The 19,923-nt window shown below is 44.6% G+C and overlaps 1 protein-coding gene across 3 annotated transcripts in view; it reads left to right on the forward strand.

Annotated features, from left to right (window-relative positions):
• LOC138663585 (oocyte zinc finger protein XlCOF22-like) overlaps nt 1-19,923 on the forward strand; it is a 46,343-nt gene that overhangs the window by 3,635 nt on the left and 22,785 nt on the right. For 2 of the 3 annotated variants that reach the window (XM_069749840.1, XM_069749842.1), the window contains exon 1: nt 14,821-16,258. The gene's annotated coding sequence lies outside the window, so the exon portion shown is untranslated. Of the gene's footprint in view, nt 1-14,820; nt 16,259-19,923 lie in introns of those variants that run through there. The other variant, XM_069749841.1, reaches the window with a different exon arrangement.

Below are 19,923 nucleotides of genomic sequence, written 5' to 3' on the forward strand. Positions count from 1 at the left end.
CGATAGGTCCTTGCGCGTTAGTTTCTATAATCCACTTCGCTTCTCGTTGTAGTAATAATTTCTTGCGATCCCCGCCATTAGGCGGACATTTCACGATCTCTAAACCAGCGAAACATAGTAAATTCGGGTTTGCATTATGTTTATCCCGCATGTGTTTGATAAAACGGGGGCAACCTTTTTCAGATGATACTGAATTAAAATGTTCCCTAAATCTATTCACCCTCGGACGTATTGTTTTGCCGATGTAGAAAAACAGGCAGGGGCAAGAGATTATATATACTACATACTGAGTCTTGCATGTAATTTACTGACGGACTGTATGACAGACAGAACCCATGCGGATGGGGTTGTTTAGGAGTCTCAGGTGACAGAAACTGCAATTCCCACATTTAAAGTTACCAGTGGGTTGTGATTTCGTTAGCCAATTATTATTATCTGCTGGTGCAAGCCGATTTTTAACTAATAAGTCTCCCAAATTCTTTGTTCGCTTGTAAGCAAAATTCGGATGATTTATTGTCAGAGCTGCTAATGCCCTATCATTTTGTAGCACATGCCAATTTTTGTTAATAGCCCTATATCGCTGGTTTAGAGATAGTGAAATGTCCGCCTAATGGCGGGGATCGCAAGAAATTATTACTACAACGAGAAGAGAAGTGGATTATAGAAACTAACGCGCAAGGACCTATCGGACTTAATGACAAATTAGACATGACTATTTTTTTGTAAAGTTTCTACTGTATATTCATCGAACAAATATGTTTAAAATATGTGAAACTATATTTGGTATTCTATACAGTGCTTATTATTGTGCTTTGATACTTATAACCAATGTGGTTTTTTAATTGTTCACATGTTCACATTAAGTCGTCTAGCTCCCTATATAGGATATGACGTTTTTAATTGTGCACCTGGACCCGTGGAAGCGCACACGCGCGAAACGGCCGTCGTCCTTTCCTCCTCCCCGCACCGCATCTCACGCCAGCCGCCTCTCCGCATTATGCCTGTCTTTTTGTGATATGAATAAAAGACATTGAATCACAGCAACACCAGGGTGAGAGCCACTTTCCTTTTTCTTTGATTTCTACTGGAGTATTGCTCTGTGTTGAGCACCACCCGCTGGTTTGCAGATACATGTGCCGCACATGTTCCAATTAGGATCCTACATCGGCTAGTGAACTTGGAACATTTACATCGCCTAGTGCCGCTTATATCTTTGGTTTTGTGTGCTTCTCACGATTTTTTCACCTTTTTTGAGCTGAGCACAGGCGTTACAAGTAGGTTCTCGAGTGCTCAGTGACATTCCTTCTACAATGGATGTTAACCATGAAGATCCTATGGACTCTGATGCTGGCACTCCTTCGGAGTTCGGTTTATTGGCTGGACGAGAGGGTGCGGAGGAGTTCTTTATGGATTGCAACCATAAAGATGAATTATCATTAATAAGCACTAAAACATTAGAAACTAAAATTCATTCTCTAGCTGAGAGAGAAATTAGACTTTATTGGACTATTAAATCTTTAAAGTCTTATGTGGAATGTGGGCGAGTTCCAAGGGGACTTCGCGTGTACAAAGAAATTTCCCAATTTGCTGGAGATCAATTGTTTCAAGAAGCATGGGAAAAAATCCATCTACAGTGTTCACAAAACCTTCTGGCTTTGGTCATCACTCAAAATGAGAAAGAGTATGCTATCTTATGTGAACAATTAGATAATGCTAAAAAAGAACTAAGCTCACGTGTTACTGATAATCAAAATAAATCATTCCTCAAAAAACTAGATAAAAAATTAATCCTAATTCAGATGGAAACGAAACAGAAGAAAAAAGATAAATTTTTAAGGGACAAAAACGACTTTGCGACAGGACAAATTTTTTCCTGGAATAAAAACAAAAGGAGAAATTCTCAAAGGAATTATTCCTCCAAAAAATTCAACAAACGCAAAGCGCAAAGAGATGGATGGGTCACAGACTCGGACTCCAGTGGTATAGAGGAACCATTAGAAAGTACATCCTCCGCTATAACATCTGCACGATTAGATGTCCCTTTAGAAAAAAGATCCGACGAGGTGGGCGTAAAAACAAACGGACAGAAGAAACGCAAACAGGTTTCGTGGAGGAAGTGACGGATAATGCCAACAGGCTTCAGATTATTAACTTATCTAATAGAGTCCTCACCACAGAACAAAAGAATGTGTTGTCATTAGGCTTGAACTTCTGCATTCCAAGGGATTTCAACCTTACGGAGTTTAAAATCAATCTTTTTAAGGCTACAAGAAAATTACACCTAAAAAAAAAATGTTCTACCGGAAATCATAAAAAAATTCTCCAGAATGCTTCTACGGAAAGTCCTGCTTCTATTGGTAATTTGGAGTTTGTTGCTTTTCCGCCCTCGGATCCAAAAAACATTGAGGACGCATGGCTCTTAGCGAACTTATGCGAGCCTTTTGCTGAAAAAGAAAATCTTGGTCCCACGATTGAAAATGTTCCTACTTTTGAACCCTTTAAAGGAGGCACACAATCCACCTTCATGCCTCCCATTTCTCCAGGGAATGCTATTGATTTATTTCAGGATTTTGTGGTGAAGGATGTGGAGGCTATACTATATCGAAAACCACAAAAAAATTTATCATCTAATGAGAAAAAAGCCATACGCGAAATGCAGCAGTGGGATGACGTAATTATAAGGAAGGCCGACAAGGGAGGTAATCTTGTCATCCTAGATAAACATTATTACATTGAAGAAGCACTACCTCAGCTGAATGATAAAACTACTTATATTTCCTTAGATCACAATCCGACAATGAAATTCAGAGAAAAACTGAGATCATTATTAAACAAATATGTAGCAAATAGCACTCTATTGAAAAGCAAAGCTGAAAAATTACTACCAGAATTCCCTAATACACCCCACTGGTATGGTTTACCTAAAATTCATAAAAATGTGTCCCATCCTCCAGGGCATCCGATTATATCCGGCATCGGATCATTAACTGAGCCCCTGTCCCAATTTCTTGATTGGCTACTCAAACCCCTGCTGCAGAAAATTCCATCTTTCGTCAAGGATTCTGGTGACTTCCTAATAGCCTTACAAACATTAGACTGGCAACCTTCCTTTTCTCTTGTATCAATTGACGTCGTCAATTTATACACAAGAATACCGCAAAATAAAGGTATTGAAGCTGTACGTACGATCTTGTTGAATACTGATAAAAATTTGGACTTCGTCGCTTTCATCACTGAAAGCCTTGATTTCATCTTATCACACAATGCTTTCAAATTTATCGATAAATGGTTTCTACAATGTACAGGAACTGCGATGGGTACGCCCGTCGCATATGTATTTGCCAATTTATTTCTGGCAGTCTTCGAAGAGAGATATATAACATCTATTTCTAACCCTTTCCTTAAATACATACGTACTTATCTTAGGTTCGCAGACGACATTTTTATCGTTTGGGACGGTTCCAAGAGTGATTTTGATAATTTTGTTAGCCATCTTAATATCATTAATGAGGATAATATGTTGTTCACTGCCTGCTTTGGGGGTAACACATTGGATTTTTTAGACGTGAGACTTGAAATAATAGACGGTAGATTAAATACATGTGTACACAAAAAACCTACAGCAACAAATAATTTATTACACTTTAATAGTGCTCATTAGGGTTGAGCGAAACGGGTCGTTCATTTTCAAAAGTCGCCGACTTTTGGCAAAGTCGGGTTTCATGAAACCCGATCCGACCCCTGTGCGGGGTCGGCCATGCAGTACGCGACTTTCGCGCCAAAGTCGCGTTTCAATGACGCGAAAAGCGCCATTTCTCAGCCAATGAAGGTAAACGCAGAGTGTGGGCAGCGTGATGACATAGGTCCTGGTCCCCACCATCTAAGGCTACGTTCACATTAGCGTTGCGCCGCCGTGCGTCGGCGACGCAACGCGCGACGCACGCTAAAACGCACGCAAACGCGCTCAAAAACGCGCGCGTTTTGCGACGCGTGCGTCGTTTTCCGACGAAAATCGGACGCACAGAAAATGCTACATGTAGCGTTTCCTTGCGTCCGACGCTAGCGTCGGAAACGACGCACGTGGCGAAAAACGCCACCAAAACGACGCACGCGTCCCCTATGTTAAACATAGGGGCGCGTCGCCGCTGCGTCGCCGCTGCGTCGCCGGCGCAACAGCGACGCACATTGGCGGAACGCCAATGTGAACGTAGCCTTAGAGAAGGGCATTGCAGTGATTGGCTTGCTGTCTGCGGCGTCACAGGGGCTATAAAGGGGCGTTCCCGCCGACCGCCATGTTACTGCTGCTGATCTGAGCTTAGGGAGAGGTTGCTGCCGCTTCGTCAGAAGCAGGGATAGCGTTAGGCAGGGTCCATTAACCACCAAACCGCTTGTGCTGTAGCGATTTCCACTGCCCAACACCACCTTCGGTGTGCAGGGACAGTGGAAGCTACATTTTTTTTTTTTTCCCTCAGCGCTGTAGCTCATTGGGCTGCCCTAGAAGGCTCCCTGATAGCTGCATTGCTGTGTGTACGCCGCTGTGCAAACCAACTGCTTTTTTCAAAGCACAAATCCTCTTGTTCCTTCCTTTCTGCACAGCTATCTTTTTGGTTTGTACACACTTTTTATTTAATTTGTGCATCAATCCACTCCTTATTGCTGCCTGCCATACCTGGCTGAGATTACTGCAGGGAGATAGTAATTGAAGGACACTCCCTGTTTTTTTTTTTTTTTTGTGGGAGATTAAGATTGACATTTCTGCTAGAGTGCCATCCCTGTCTGTGTCATCTCTCACTCAGTGGGCCATAGAAAGCCTATTTATTTTTTTGCTTGATTTGGGTTATAAAATCTACCTGAAAAAATCACTACATCAATCAGTGGGAGAAAAATATTGGCCTCAGGGCTTGTGTGCCACTCTTGACTCCTGTGTGCATCATCACTCACTCAGTGGGCCATAGAAAGCCCATTTTTTTTTTTTTTTTTTGCTTTATTTGGGTTCTAAATTCTACCTGAAAAAATCAATAAATCAATCAGTGGGAGATTAATATTGGCCTTTGGGCTTGTGTGCCAGTCCTAAGCGTGCCATCTCTCTCTCTCAGATAGTGGGCCATAGAAAGCCTATTTATTTATTTATTTATTTATTTTTTAAATGGGTTTATAAATTTTCCCTGGAAAAAAAAAAAAAAAGTGGGAGATTAATATTGGCCTCTGGGCTTGTGTGCCAGTCCTGAGCGTGCCATCTCTCTCACAAATAGTGGGCCATAGAAAGCCTATTTATTTTTATTTTTTTGGTTTTATAAATTCTCCCTTAAAAAAAAAGGGAGATTAATATTGGCCTTTGGGCTTGTGTGCCAGTCCTAAGCGTGCCATCTCTCTCTCTCAGATAGTGGGCCATAGAAAGCCTATTTATTTATTTTTTTTTTTAATGGGTTTATAAATTTTCCCTGGAAAAAAAAAAAAAGTGGGAGATTAATATTGGCCTCTGGGCTTGTGTGCCAGTCCTGAGCGTGCCATCTCTCTCACAAATAGTGGGCCATAGAAAGCCTATTTATTTATTTATTTTTGGTTTTATAAATTCTCCCTTAAAAAAAAAGGGAGATTAATATTGGCCTTTGGGCTTGTGTGCCAGTCCTAAGCGTGCCATCTCTCTCTGTCTCTCAGATAGTGGGCCATAGAAAGCCTATTTATTATTTTTTTTATTGGGTTTATAAATTTTCCCTGGAACAAAAAAAAAAAAGTGGAAGATAAATATTGGCCTCTGGGCTTGTGTGCCACTCCTGACTCCTGTGTGCGTCATCTCTCACTCAGTGGGCCATAGAAAGCCTTTTTTTGTTTTATTTGTTTTCTAAATTCTCCCTGAAAAAATCATTTTATTTTATTTGGTTTCTAAATTCTTCCTGAAAAAATCATTTTATTCTATTTTTTTTTTTCCTAAAGTCTCCCTGAAAAAAAAAAAAAAAAACAACAAATCAGTGGGAGATTAATATTGCCCTTTCTGCTTGTGTGCCAGTCTTGACTCCTGGGTGTGCCATCTCTCTCTCTCTCTCTTCAATTGTGGGCCATAGAAAGCCTATTATTTTTTTAGCTTGATTTGGGTTCCAAAATCTACCTGAAAAAATCACTACATCAATCAGTGGGAGATAAATATTGGCCTCTGGGCTTGTGTGCCACTCCTGACTCCTGTGTGCGTCATCTCTCACTCAGTGGGCCATAGAAAGCCTTTTTTTGTTTTATTTGTTTTCTAAATTCTCCCTGAAAAAATCATTTTATTTTATTTGGTTTCTAAATTCTTCCTGAAAAAATCATTTTATTCTATTATTTTTTTTTCCTAAAGTCTCCCTTAAAAAAAAAAAAATCAAATTCAGTGACAGTCCTGCGTGTGTGGCATCTCTCTCATTTGTTGCCACCAACAACAGAGTGTGTAACATTGTGCCTGATTTTCGTTGTGGTCTCACTCACCTGTAAAGGGGTAGCTAAATCATACTGAAGTTATAGCTCACCGTGTAATTTGTGTGACAGCAACAAATACCGTTAGTTTGTTTACGTTTTTAAAACAATGAGGAAGTATGGTGGAAGAGGTCGTGGCCGGGGGCGTTCATTGTCAGCTGGTAATGAGGGTAGTGGTAGTGGTGGAGCATCAGCTGGTCGTGGGAAAAAAAATATTGCACCTAAGTCTGGAGCTGTGGAGCCAGGTTCGTCGTCTGGCTACACAAGGCCTCGAACGCTCCCTTTTCTGGGAGTAGGAAAACTGCTTTTAAAGCCGGAGCAGCAAGAGCAAGTTTTGGCTTATCTTGCTGACTCAGCCTCTAGCTCTTTTGCCTCCTCTCGTGAAACTGGTAAATGTCAAAGCAGCGCGTCGTTAGTGGATGTTCACGGTCAGGGACAAGTCGCTTCCTTGTCCTCTTCAGCAAAAACAACAACAGAGAAGAATGCAGCAGGCGACACAACGGGTTACTCCATGGAGCTCTTTACACATACCGTCCCTGGCTTAGAAAGTGAAGCAGTTAACAGTCCATGCCCATTACAAGTTGAATCTGACATGGAGTGCACTGATGCACAGCCACAGCCAGACTACTATGCTGGTCCTTTGACTCAGACCACAACATTGCCCTCGCAGGGTGCTGATCAAGAATCAGACCCTGATGAGACTATGTTGCCCCATCACGAACGCTATACCACCGACCGACACGGTGACACAGACGAAGTTGCACACGAGCTACAAGAAGAGGTGATAGATGACCCAGTTCTTGACCCCGATTGGCAGCCATTGGGGGAACAGGGTGCAGGCGGCAGCAGTTCTGAAGCGGAGGAGGAGGGGCCGCAGCAGGCATCAACATCGCAACAGGTTCCATCTGCCGGGCCCGTATCTTGCCCAAAACGCGTGGCAAAGCCAAAACCTGTTGGAGGACAGCGTGGCCATCCGGTTAAAGCTCAGTCTGCAATGCCTGAAAAGGTATCCGATGCTAGAAAGAGTGCAGTCTGGCATTTTTTTAAACAACATCCAATTGATCAGCGCAAAGTCATCTGTCAAAAATGTTCAACTACCTTAAGCAGAGGACAGAATCTGAAAAGTCTCGATACAAGTTGCATGCATAGACATTTAACCACCATGCATTTGCAAGCCTGGACTAACTACCAAACGTCCCTTAAGGTTGTAGCACCCTCGGCCAATGAAGCTAGTCAGCAACGCAACATTCCTTCCGGCAGTGTAGGGCCACCATTTTCCGCACCACCTGCAGTATCTGTGCAGGTTTCTTTGCCAGGCCAAAGCAGTCAGGGTCAGGGAATCACCAGTTTCGTAGTAGGAAACACTGCATCTAGGGCACCGGTGGCAACAATACCATCTCCCACCGTCTCTCAGTCTGCCATGTCCACCGACACCCCCGCTAGTTCCACGATCTCCAGCTCTCCAGTCCAGCTCACCCTACATGAGACTATGGTTAGAAAAAGGAAGTACTTAGCCTCGCATCGGCGTACACAGGGTTTGAATGCACACATAGCTAGACTAATCTCGTTAGAGATGATGCCCTACCGGTTAGTTGAAAGCGAAGCTTTCAAAGCCCTGATGGACTACGCTGTACCACGCTACGAGCTACCCAGTCGACACTTTTTTTCCAGAAAAGCCATCCCAGCCCTCCACCAGCATGTTAAAGAGCGCATCGTCCATGCACTCAGGCAATCTGTGAGCACAAAGGTGCACCTGACAACAGATGCATGGACCAGTAGGCATGGCCAGGGACGTTACGTGTCCATCACGGCACACTGGGTAAATGTGGTGGATGCAGGGTCCACAGGGGACAGCAAGTTTGGGACAGTTCTGCCTAGCCCACGGTCTAGGAAACAATTGGCTGTAGCCGTTCGCACCCCCTCCTCCTCCTCTTCGTCCTCCTGCAGAAGCGAGAGCTCGTCCACAGACCGCAGTCGCACAACCACTCCATCCGCAGCTGCCACTGTTGCACACCAGGTCTCCCATTATGGGGCAGCTACTGGCAAACGTCAGCAGGCTGTATTGGCTATGAAGTGTTTGGGCGACAACAGACACACCGCGGAAGTTCTGTCCGAGTTCTTGCAGAAAGAAACGCAGTCGTGGCTGGGCACTGTAGATCTTGAGGCAGGCAAGGTAGTGAGTGATAACGGAAGGAATTTCATGGCTGCCATCTCCCTTTCCCAACTGAAACACATTCCTTGCCTGGCTCACACCTTAAACCTGGTGGTGCAGTGCTTCCTGAAAAGTTATCCGGGGTTATCCGACCTGCTCCTCAAAGTGCGTGGACTTTGCTCACATATCCGCCGTTCGCCCGTACACTCCAGCCGTATGCAGACCTATCAGCGTTCTTTGAACCTTCCCCAGCATCGCCTAATCATAGACGTTGCAACAAGGTGGAACTCAACACTGCACATGCTTCAGAGACTGTGTGAACAGAGGCGGGCTGTTATGTTTTTGTGGGAGGATACACATACACGGGCAGGCAGTAGGATGGCAGACATGGAGTTGTCAGGTGTGCAGTGGTCGAAGATTCAAGACATGTGCCAAGTCCTTCAGTGTTTTGAGGAATGCACACGGCTGGTTAGTGCAGACAACGCAATAATAAGCATGAGCATCCCCCTAATGCGTCTGCTGATGCAAAGTTTGACGCACATAAAGGATCAGGCGTCTGCAGCTGAGGAAGAGGAAAGCCTTGATGACAGTCAGCCATTGTCTGGCCAGGGCAGTGTACAGGACGAGGTAGCGGGCGAAGAGGAGGAGGAGGACGAGGAGGATGATGGGGATGATTATATTTTTAATGAGGAAGCTTTTCCGGGGCCACTGGAAATTGGTGGCGCGGCAAGGCCGGGTTCTGGTTTTTTGAGGGACACAAGTGACGTGGATTTGCCTGAAACTGCCCCTCAACCAAGCACAACCGCAGATTTGAGAACTGGAACTTTGGCCCACATGGCGGATTATGCCTTACGTATCCTCAAAAGGGACACACGCATAACTAAAATGATGAATGATGACGATTACTGGTTGGCCTGCCTCCTTGATCCTCGCTATAAAGGCAAATTGCAAAATATAATGCCACATGAGAACTTGGAACTAATATTAGCAACCAAACAATCAACTCTTGTTGACCGTTTGCTTCTGGCATTCCCTGCACACAGCGCCCGTGATCGTTCTCACACGAGCTGCAGGGGCCAGCAGACCAGAGGAGTTAGAGGGGCAGAAATCAGAAGTGGCGTTGGCCAGAGGGGTTTTCTGACCAGGTTGTGGAGTGATTTTGCTATGACCGCAGACAGGACAGGTACTGCAGCATCAATTCAAAGTGACAGGAGACAACATTTGTCCAGTATGGTTACAAACTATTTTTCATCCCTTATCGATGTTCTCCCTCAACCGTCATTCCCATTTGATTACTGGGCATCAAAATTGGACACCTGGCCAGAATTGGCAGAATATGCATTGCAGGAGCTTGCTTGCCCGGCAGCTAGTGTCCTATCAGAAAGAGTATTCAGTGCTGCAGGTTCAATACTAACAGAAAAAAGGACTCGTCTGGCTACCCAAAATGTAGATGATCTAACCTTCATTAAAATGAACCACAACTGGATTTCGAAATCTTTTGCCCCACCTTGCCCGGCTGACACCTAGCTTTCCTATGAAAAGGTCTTGCCTGTGGACTATTCTGAATGCCTTTTCCAATCTCGTAATTTTCTGCACCTGATTGTCCAGCATACGACATGTTTACACCTCACTAAATGGCCAAACTCCCCACACGGGGCCGTGGTATCGACACTTGGCGACAGCACCCGTGAGAGTGCTGTTTGTCTGAAGAGGTGGGTGAGCCCGCTTTTGGTCGACGGCACTGCCACTGGGTCCCTCCTAGTACAATAAAGTGTCTCTGGCGGTGGTGGTGCGCACCCAACGTCAGACACACCGTTGTAATATGAGGGGCCCTGGGCCTGTACCGCCGGCCACAAGACAGTTTCCCCCCACCCCAGCTCAAACAGTGCTCTACCACTTGCAAAATTATCTCACAGCTCCACCAATGTTTAGTCTATGCGCTGACATCCTTCAATGCCTGCCACTGACAATACCATTGTATTTACATTTTTGTTATGTTAGGCCTTCGATGCCTGTCTGTGGTCACTCCTTCCACTAGGCCTCCACTGACCACACCACTGCTGCCCGTGTACCCCTGTAACCAATTTAAAATTGCCTACAGCCATGTGTTATTATTTAGGCCTTCGATGCCTGTCTGCGGTCACTCCTTCCACTAGGCCTCCACTGACCACACCACTGCTGCCCGTGTACCCCTGTAACCAATTTAAAATTGCCTACAGCCATGTGTTATTATTTTAGGCCTTCGATGCCTGTCTGCGGTCACTCCTTCCACTAGGCCTCCACTGACCACACCACTGCTGCCCGTGTACCCCTGTAACCAATTTAAAATTGCCTACAGCCATGTGTTATTATTTTAGGCCTTCGATGCCTGTCTGCGGTGACTCCTTCCACTAGGCCTCCACTGACCACACCACTGCTGCCCGTGTACCCCTGGAACCAATTTAAAATTGCCTACAGCCATGTGTTATTATTTTAGGCCTTCGATGCCTGTCTGCGGTCACTCCTTCCACTAGGCCTCCACTGACCACACCACTGCTGCCCGTGTACCCCTGTAACCAATTTAAAATTGCCTACAGCCATGTGTTATTATTTTAGGCCTTCGATGCCTGTCTGCGGTCACTCCTTCCACTAGGCCTCCACTGACCACACCACTGCTGCCCGTGTACCCCTGGAACCAATTTAAAATTGCCTACAGCCATGTGTTATTATTTTAGGCCTTCGATGCCTGTCTGCGGTCACTCCTTCCACTAGGCCTCCACTGACCACACCACTGCTGCCCGTGTACCCCTGGAACCAATTTAAAATTGCCTACAGCCATGTGTTATTATTTTAGGCCTTCGATGCCTGTCTGCGGTCACTCCTTCCACTAGGCCTCCACTGACCACACCACTGCTGCCCGTGTACCCCTGTAACCAATTTAAAATTGCCTACAGCCATGTGTTATTATTTTATGCCTTCGATGCCTGTCTGCGGTGACTCCTTCCACTAGGCCTCCACTGACCACACCACTGCTGCCCGTGTACCCCTGTAACCAATTTAAAATTGCCTACAGCCATGTGTTATTATTTTAGGCCTTCGATGCCTGTCTGCGGTCACTCCTTCCACTAGGCCTCCACTGACCACACCACTGCTGCCCGTGTACCCCTGGAACCAATTTAAAATTGCCTACAGCCATGTGTTATTATTTTAGGCCTTCGATGCCTGTCTGCGGTGACTCCTTCCACTAGGCCTCCACTGACCACACCACTGCTGCCCGTGTACCCCTGGAACCAATTTAAAATTGCCTACAGCCATGTGTTATTATTTTAGGCCTTCGATGCCTGTCTGCGGTCACTCCTTCCACTAGGCCTCCACTGACCACACCACTGCTGCCCGTGTACCCCTGGAACCAACATCAGAAAATATAAAAATAAGTATTTTGCTTATAAAAAAGAAAATACTGGAGAGATATCAAATGCAGACATTTTAACATTAAAAACAAACACATACAACAAAAATCTGGTACAGTACTAAAAATGGCCACCAGCTACAATAACTTTCTCCTGCAAGTAGTTAACTGAAAGGTTTTTTCAATTTTAAACACAGATATGGCATCCACCGAGTGTTGTCCTGTCGCGTCTTCTTTATATTATTGCCAAGAAGATGCAAAACAATGAAAATAATAAAATCATTATTTACCAAAAAAATAGAGTAAGTCAAAACCACATTGCAAATAAACATTCATTACAAATAAAGAAGCAGGACGCGTCCGAGGGTGAGTATATACCTAATAAGAATATAATCACCCTCGGACGCGCCCTGCTTCTTTCCGACAGCCTTCCTTCCTAAGAATCAGCCCTTCCGTGGTGTAGAGAGAGGGTTTGTTACACTCCAAGGTGTTCCCCAGGTTGCCTTTCCTGAGCTTCGATCTTCCGGCTCTCGTTTAGTAGTTGTTGGAAACTACGCTGCATTAGGCCTACAAATTGGGTATGGGGTGTAGAGAGATGGTGTGTTACACTCCAAGGTGTTCCCCAGGTTTCCTCTCCATTGCTTCGATCTTCCGGCTCTCGTTTAGTAGTTGTTGGAAACTACGCTGCATTAGGCCTACAAATTGGGTATGGGGTGTAGAGAGATGGTGTGTTACACTCCAAGGTGTTCCCCAGGTTTCCTCTCCATTGCTTCGATCTTCCGGCTCTCGTTTAGTAGTTGTTGGAAACTACGCTGCATTGGGCCTACAAATTGGGTATGGGGTGTAGAGAGATGGTGTGTTCCACTCCAAGGTGTTCTCCAGGTTGCCTTTCCTGAGCTTCGATCTTCCGGCTCTCGTTTAGTAGTTGTTGGAAACTACGCTGCATTAGGCCTACAAATTGGGTATGGGGTGTAGAGAGATGGTGTGTTCCACTGTAGAGAGATGGTGTGTTCCACTCCAAGGTGTTCCCCAGGTTTCCTCGCCAATGCTTCGATCATCATGCTCTCGTTTAGTAGTTGTTGGAAACTACGCTGCATTAGGCCTACAAATTGGGTATGGGGTGTAGAGAGATGGTGTGTTACACTCCAAGGTGTTCCCCAGGTTTCCTCTCCATTGCTTCGATCTTCCGGCTCTCGTTTAGTAGTTGTTGGAAACTACGCTGCATTAGGCCTACAAATTGGGTATGGGGTGTAGAGAGATGGTGTGTTACACTCCAAGGTGTTCCCCAGGTTTCCTCTCCATTGCTTCGATCTTCCGGCTCTCGTTTAGTAGTTGTTGGAAACTACGCTGCATTAGGCCTACAAATTGGGTATGGGGTGTAGAGAGATGGTGTGTTACACTCCAAGGTGTTCCCCAGGTTTCCTCTCCATTGCTTCGATCTTCCGGCTCTCGTTTAGTAGTTGTTGGAAACTACGCTGCATTAGGCCTACAAATTGGGTATGGGGTGTAGAGAGATGGTGTGTTACACTCCAAGGTGTTCCCCAGGTTTCCTCTCCATTGCTTCGATCTTCCGGCTCTCGTTTAGTAGTTGTTGGAAACTACGCTGCATTAGGCCTACAAATTGGGTATGGGGTGTAGAGAGATGGTGTGTTCCACTGTAGAGAGATGGTGTGTTCCACTCCAAGGTGTTCCCCAGGTTTCCTCGCCAATGCTTCGATCATCATGCTCTCGTTTAGTAGTTGTTGGAAACTACGCTGCATTAGACCTACAAATTGGGTATGGGGTGTAGAGAGATGGTGTGTTCCACTCCAAGGTGTTCTCCAGGTTGCCTTTCCTGAACTTCTATCTTCAGGCTCTCATTAAATTGTGGTTAAACGGAACAACTGCATTTGGCGTACTAGTTGGTTTGGGGCCTACTATCGGTGTCTGCCGCTCCTTGCTGTTCTCCTGGTTTCCTGTCCTGAAATTCCGTTTTCAGGCGCTCGTTAAGTAGTTGTTAATGTTAGACTGCATTTGGCCTACTAGTTGGGTTGGGGCCTACTATCGGTGTCTGCCACTCCTTGCTGTTCTCCTCCACTGAACAAAGCTGTGCCGCCTGTTTACTACTGTTGCCAATTTTGAACTGCATTTCGACTACTTACTGATTTGGGCGTACTCTCTGTGTCAGCCTCTCATTCCAGTTGTCCTCCACTGCAATGCCCCCTGATTAGTCCTGTGTTACCAATTTTGAACTGCATTTAGCCCACTTTATTCTTTGGGCCTATATCTGTGTTTCCTCCTCATCCTGCCCATTGCCCAGCCAGTGATAGATGAGTCTGCTGGTACATTGACCCATAACGCAACATTTCCCGTGCACGCTACACTGCAAGATTGTGACCCTGCTGAAAGTCAGGTCCCCCTTTCCGCATACCATACCACCTTACACGGGGACAAACAGGAAGGTGCAGATGAAAGTGCAGGTTCCTTCATCAGGTGGGGGGAGGAATACTAGTTGGCGACATCACTGGCACAGGGCCTCTCATGGTACGCAAAAGTGTTGCTGCCGGTGGGAGGCGCCCCCGCCGTGCAAACACACCGCTGTACTTTGAGGGGCCCTGTGCCAGTGCCAATGCCAACGAGTGGGCCCCCCCTGCTTGCTCAGGTTCACAGCACTTGCAAAGTTGAAATACTTACCTCTCCCTGCTCCACTGCCGTGACGTGGTCCAGATTTCCTGGGCCCACTAATTACTTGAACCAGCCCTACCCACCACAACTTTAGCCAAATGACCCCCAATTTCAAATGCCTTCCAATTATTATAAGGTAAATTACGCTTGACAAGCTTCATTAAGAAGAATGGATGGTTTTGACATTAAAATGGGCACTCTAGGTGTTTTCCTGGCCCCCACTCACTGCCGACTATGCTGCCCCATTGACTTGCATTGGGTTTCGTGTTTCGGTCGATCCCGACTTTACGTCATAATCGGCCGATTTCACTCGACCCGACTTTTGAGATAGTCGGGTTTCGCGAAACCCGGCTCGACTCTAAAAAGGTCAAGGTCGCTCAACTCTAGTGCTCATCCCTTTCACACGAAGAATAGCATTCCCTACAGCCAGATGGTGCGTTACAGAAAAATTAATAACGAAATAACGTTTAAGAAACAAATTGCAGAACTTAAAACCAACTTTTTGAACAGAAATTATCCTCCAAAAATTCTATCAGCAGCTGAAAGTAGAGTGAAAAAACTCACACAACATGATTTATTGAAGAGTCGCAAAAAACGCCCATATTCTCCTATGACGAAAAATGAGAATAAATTTGTATTCACATTCACACATAGCCCAATTGATAAAGAAATTTATAGGGCTATTAACAAAAATTGGCATGTGCTACAAAATGATAGGGCATTAGCAGCTCTCACAATAAATCATCCGACTTTTGCTTACAAGCGAACAAAGAATTTGGGAGACTTATTAGTTAAAAATCGGCTTGCACCAGCAGATAATAATAATTGGCTAATGAAATCACAACCCACTGGTAACTTTAAATGTGGGAATTGCAGTTTCTGTCACCTGAGACTCCTAAACAACCCCATCCGCATGGGTTCTGTCTGTCATACAGTCCGTCAGTTAATTACATGCAAGTCTCAGTATGTAGTATATATAATCTCTTGCCCCTGCCTGTTTTTCTACATCGGCAAAACAATACGTCCGATGGTGAATAGATTTAGGGAACATTTTAATTCAGTATCATCTGAAAAAGGTTGCCCCCGTTTTATCAAACACATGCGGGATAAACATAATGCAAACCCGAATTTACTACATTTCGCTGGTTTAGAGATAGTGAAATGTCCGCCTAATGGCGGAGATCGCAAGAAATTATTACTACAACGAGAAGCGAAGTGGATTATAGAAACTAACGCGCAAGGACCTATCGGACTTAATGACAAATTAGACATGACTATTTTTTTGTAAAGTTTCTATATTCATCGAACAAATATGTTTAAAATATGTGAAACTATATTTGGTATTCTATACAGTGCTTATTATTGTGCTTTGATACTTATATCCAATGTGTTTTTTTTTAATTGTTCACATGTTCACATTAAGTCGTCTAGCTCCCTATATAGGATATGACGTTTTTAATTGTGCACCTGGACCCGTGGAAGCGCACACGCGCGAAAAGGCCGTCGTCCTTTCCTCCTCCCTGCACCGCATCTCACGCCAGCCACCTCTCCGCATTATGCCTGTCTTTTTGTGATATGAATAAAAGACATTGAATCACAACAACACCAAGGTGAGTGCCACTTTCCTTTTTCTTTGATTTCTACTGGAGTATTGCTCTGTGTTGAGCACCACCCGCTGGTTTGCAGATACATGTGCCGCACATGTTCCAATTAGGATCCTACATCGGCTAGTGAACTTGGAACATCTACATCACCTAGTGCCGCTTATATCTTTAGTTTTGTGTGCTTTATAGATTTTACCAAACGCGGAGCGGTATAAACGCCCCCCCCCCCCCAAAAAAAAAAGAAATTCATGAATAGCTGGTTTTTGGTCATTCTGCCTCACAAAAATCGGAATAAAAAGCGATCCAAAAATGTCATGTGCCCGAAAATGTTACCAATAAAAACATCAATTCGTCCCGCAAAAAACAAGACCTCACATGACTCTGTGGACCAAAATATGGAAAAATTATAGCTCTCAAAATGTGGTGACGCAAAAAATATTTTTTGCAATAAAAAGCGTCTTTTATTGTGTGACGGCTGCCAATCATAAAAATCCGCTAGAAAACCCGCTATAAAAGTAAATCATACCCCCCTTCATCACCCCCTTAGTTAGGGAAAAATAAAAAAATTAAAAAAATGTATTTATTTCCATTGTTCCATTAGGGTAAGGGTTGGGGCTAGGGATAGGGTTGGGGCTAGGGTTAGGGCTACAGTTAGGGTTGGGGCTAAAGTTAGAGTTAGGGTTGGGGCTAAAGTTAGGGTTAGGGTTGGGGCTAAAGTTAGGGTTTGGATTACATTTACGGTTGGGAATAGGGTTGGGATTAGGGTTAGTGGTGTGTCAGGGTTAGGGGTGTGGTTAGGGTTACCATTGAGATTAGGGTTAGGGGTTTCTGCTGTTTAGGCACATCAGGGGCTCTCCAAACGTGACATAGTGTCCGATCTCAATTCCAGCCAATTCTGCGTTGAAAAAGCAAAACAGTGCTCCTTCTCTTCCGAGCTCTCCCGTGCGCCCAAACAGGCGTTTACCCCAACATATGGGGTATCAGCGTACTCAGGACACATTGGACAACAACTTTTGGGGTTCAATTTCAACTGTTACCCTTGGAAAAATACATAACTGGGGGCTAAAAATAATTTTTGCGTTATAAACTGTAGTGAAACACTTGGGGGTTCAAAGTTCTCACAACACATCTAGATAAGTTCCTTGGGGGTCTAGTTTCCAATATGGAGTCACTTGTGGGAGGTTTCCACTGTTTAGGTACATTAGGGGCTCTGCAAACGCAATGTGACGCCTGCAGACCATTCCATCTAAGTCTGCATTCCAAATGGCGCTCCTTCCCTTCCGAGCTCTCCCATGCGCCCAAACGGTGGTTTCCCCCCACATATGGGGTATCAGCGTACTCGGGACAAATTGGACAACAACTTTTGGGGTCCAATTTCTCCTGTTACCCTTGGGAAAATACAAAACTGGAGGCTAAAATATAATTTTTGTGGGAAAAAAAATAATTTTTATTTTCACGGCTTTGCGTTATAAACTGTAGTGAAACACTTGGGGGTGCAAAGCTTTCACAACACATCTAGATGAGTTCCTTAGGGGGTCTACTTTCCAAAATGGTGTCACTTTTGGGGGGTTTCAATGTTTAGGCACATCAGTGGCTCTCCAAACGCAACATGGCGTCCCATCTCAATTCCAGTCAATTTTGTATTGAGAAGTCAAATGGCGCTCCTTCCCTTCTGAGCTCTGCCAAGCGCCCAAACAGTGGTTTACCACCACACATGGGGTATCAGCGTACTCAGGACAAATTGTACAACAACTTTTGGGGTCCAATTTCTTCTCTTACCCTTGGGAAAATAAAAAATTGGGGGCGAAAAGATCATTTTTGTGAAAAAATATGATTTTTTATTTTTACGGCTCTGCATTATATACTTCTGTGAGGCACTTGGTGGGTCAAAGTGCTCACCACACATCTAGATAAGTTCCTTAGGGGGTCTACTTTCCAAAATGGTGTCACTTGTGGGGGTTTCAATGTTTAGGCACATCAGGGGCTCTCCAAACGCAACATGGTGTCCCATCTCAATTCCAGTCAATTTTGCATTGAAAAGTCAAATGGCGCTCCTTCGCTTCCGAGCTCTGCCATGCGCCCAAACAGTGGTTTACCCCCACATATGGGGTATCGACGTACTCAGGACAAATTGTACAACATCTTTTGATGTCCATTTTCTTATGTTACCTTTGGTAAAATAAAACATATTGGAGCTGAAATAAATTTTTTGAGAAAAAAGTTAAATGTTCATTTTTATTTAAACATTCCAAAAATTCCTGTGAAACACCTGAAGGGTTAATAAACTTATTGAATGTTTTTTTGAGCACCTTGAGGGGTGCAGTTTTTAGAATGGCATCACACTTGGTTATTTTCTGTCATATAGACCCCTCAAAATGAGAAATTGACGGTCAACTTTTAACCCTCATAACTCCCTAACAAAAACAAATTTTGGTTCCAAAATTGTGCTGATGTAAAGTAGACATGTGGGAAATGTTACTTATATTAAGTATTTTTTTGTGACATATCTCTGATTTAAGGGCATAAAAATTAAAAGTTGGAAATTGCAAATTTTCACCAAATTTCCGTTTTTTTCACAAATAAACGCAGGTAATATCAAAAAATTTTTACAACTATCATGAAGTACAATATATCACGATAAAACATTGTCAGAATCATCAGGATCCGTTGAAGCATTCCAGAGTTATAACCTCATAAAGGGACAGTGGTGAGAATTGTAAAAATTGGCCAAGTCATTAACATGCAAACCACCCTTGGGAGTTAAGGGGTTAATGGGCGGATGACCTCCAGTGGGGATATGATGTTGAACCCCTTTTACCTGCCCAAAACCTAGTGGGTGCTTGCTGAATACCCGCTCATACTCATGGACCACCTGGTAAGCCCCTTGTTTTTGGTGTGATGGGGTAGATTCAGTGCCCACATGTAACTTCTGACACCAATCCTCCATCTGTCCTGCAGAGCCATTGTCCTCCGCCTGGTCGGACGGGACTAAGGGCTCTGTCGCTTTTATTGCATTATCATTAACAGGCCACATTTGCTAAACTGTTTACTATCTGGGTAAGTGGACCTCTTTCTTTCCACAGTTAAGTACATGTACTGGCACCCTCCTCTTGCGTATTGTGGGCCTACTATCTGAATACACAGGTTCTACCAGGGCCTCGTAATCTTTACCTCTGAGGCCTATTGTTGCCCGACACCATATTAACATTTCACTCCTGGGAGTATTGCAGTGGGGATTGGATCACTCACTGTGACACGTCCGACTTCTCCACCAGACAATTATACCTGTTGTCTCTGCACCAGGGCTCTGATTTCTTTTTGCAGGACACGCTGCTGACTGAAATTAGCAGTCTCGGCCACCTGTTGTAGCAAGACAATAACCTCGGCAAGACAGTTTTCTATGACATCAGTACCTCTGGTCATCATGGGGTTACATTCCCGTTGGTCAATATCAACAATCATCAGTACTTGGGCCTTCAATTCTACCTGCCCCACCTTAATGGTGACCTCCTTGTACCCCACCTGTGGCAAAAGCTGAACATTACTGGCTACTATTGTCAAATCACTATCTGGGCCACGGGTAATGTCTGAGTCAGACCAATACCGTTTGTAGAGAATGTAAGGCATAGTCGCTACCTGAGAGCCGGTGTCCAGTAAAGCATTCATCGGGA

Source organism: Ranitomeya imitator, chromosome 2 (genome assembly GCF_032444005.1).
Source record: "Ranitomeya imitator isolate aRanImi1 chromosome 2, aRanImi1.pri, whole genome shotgun sequence".
Lineage (NCBI taxonomy): Eukaryota > Metazoa > Chordata > Amphibia > Anura > Dendrobatidae > Ranitomeya > Ranitomeya imitator.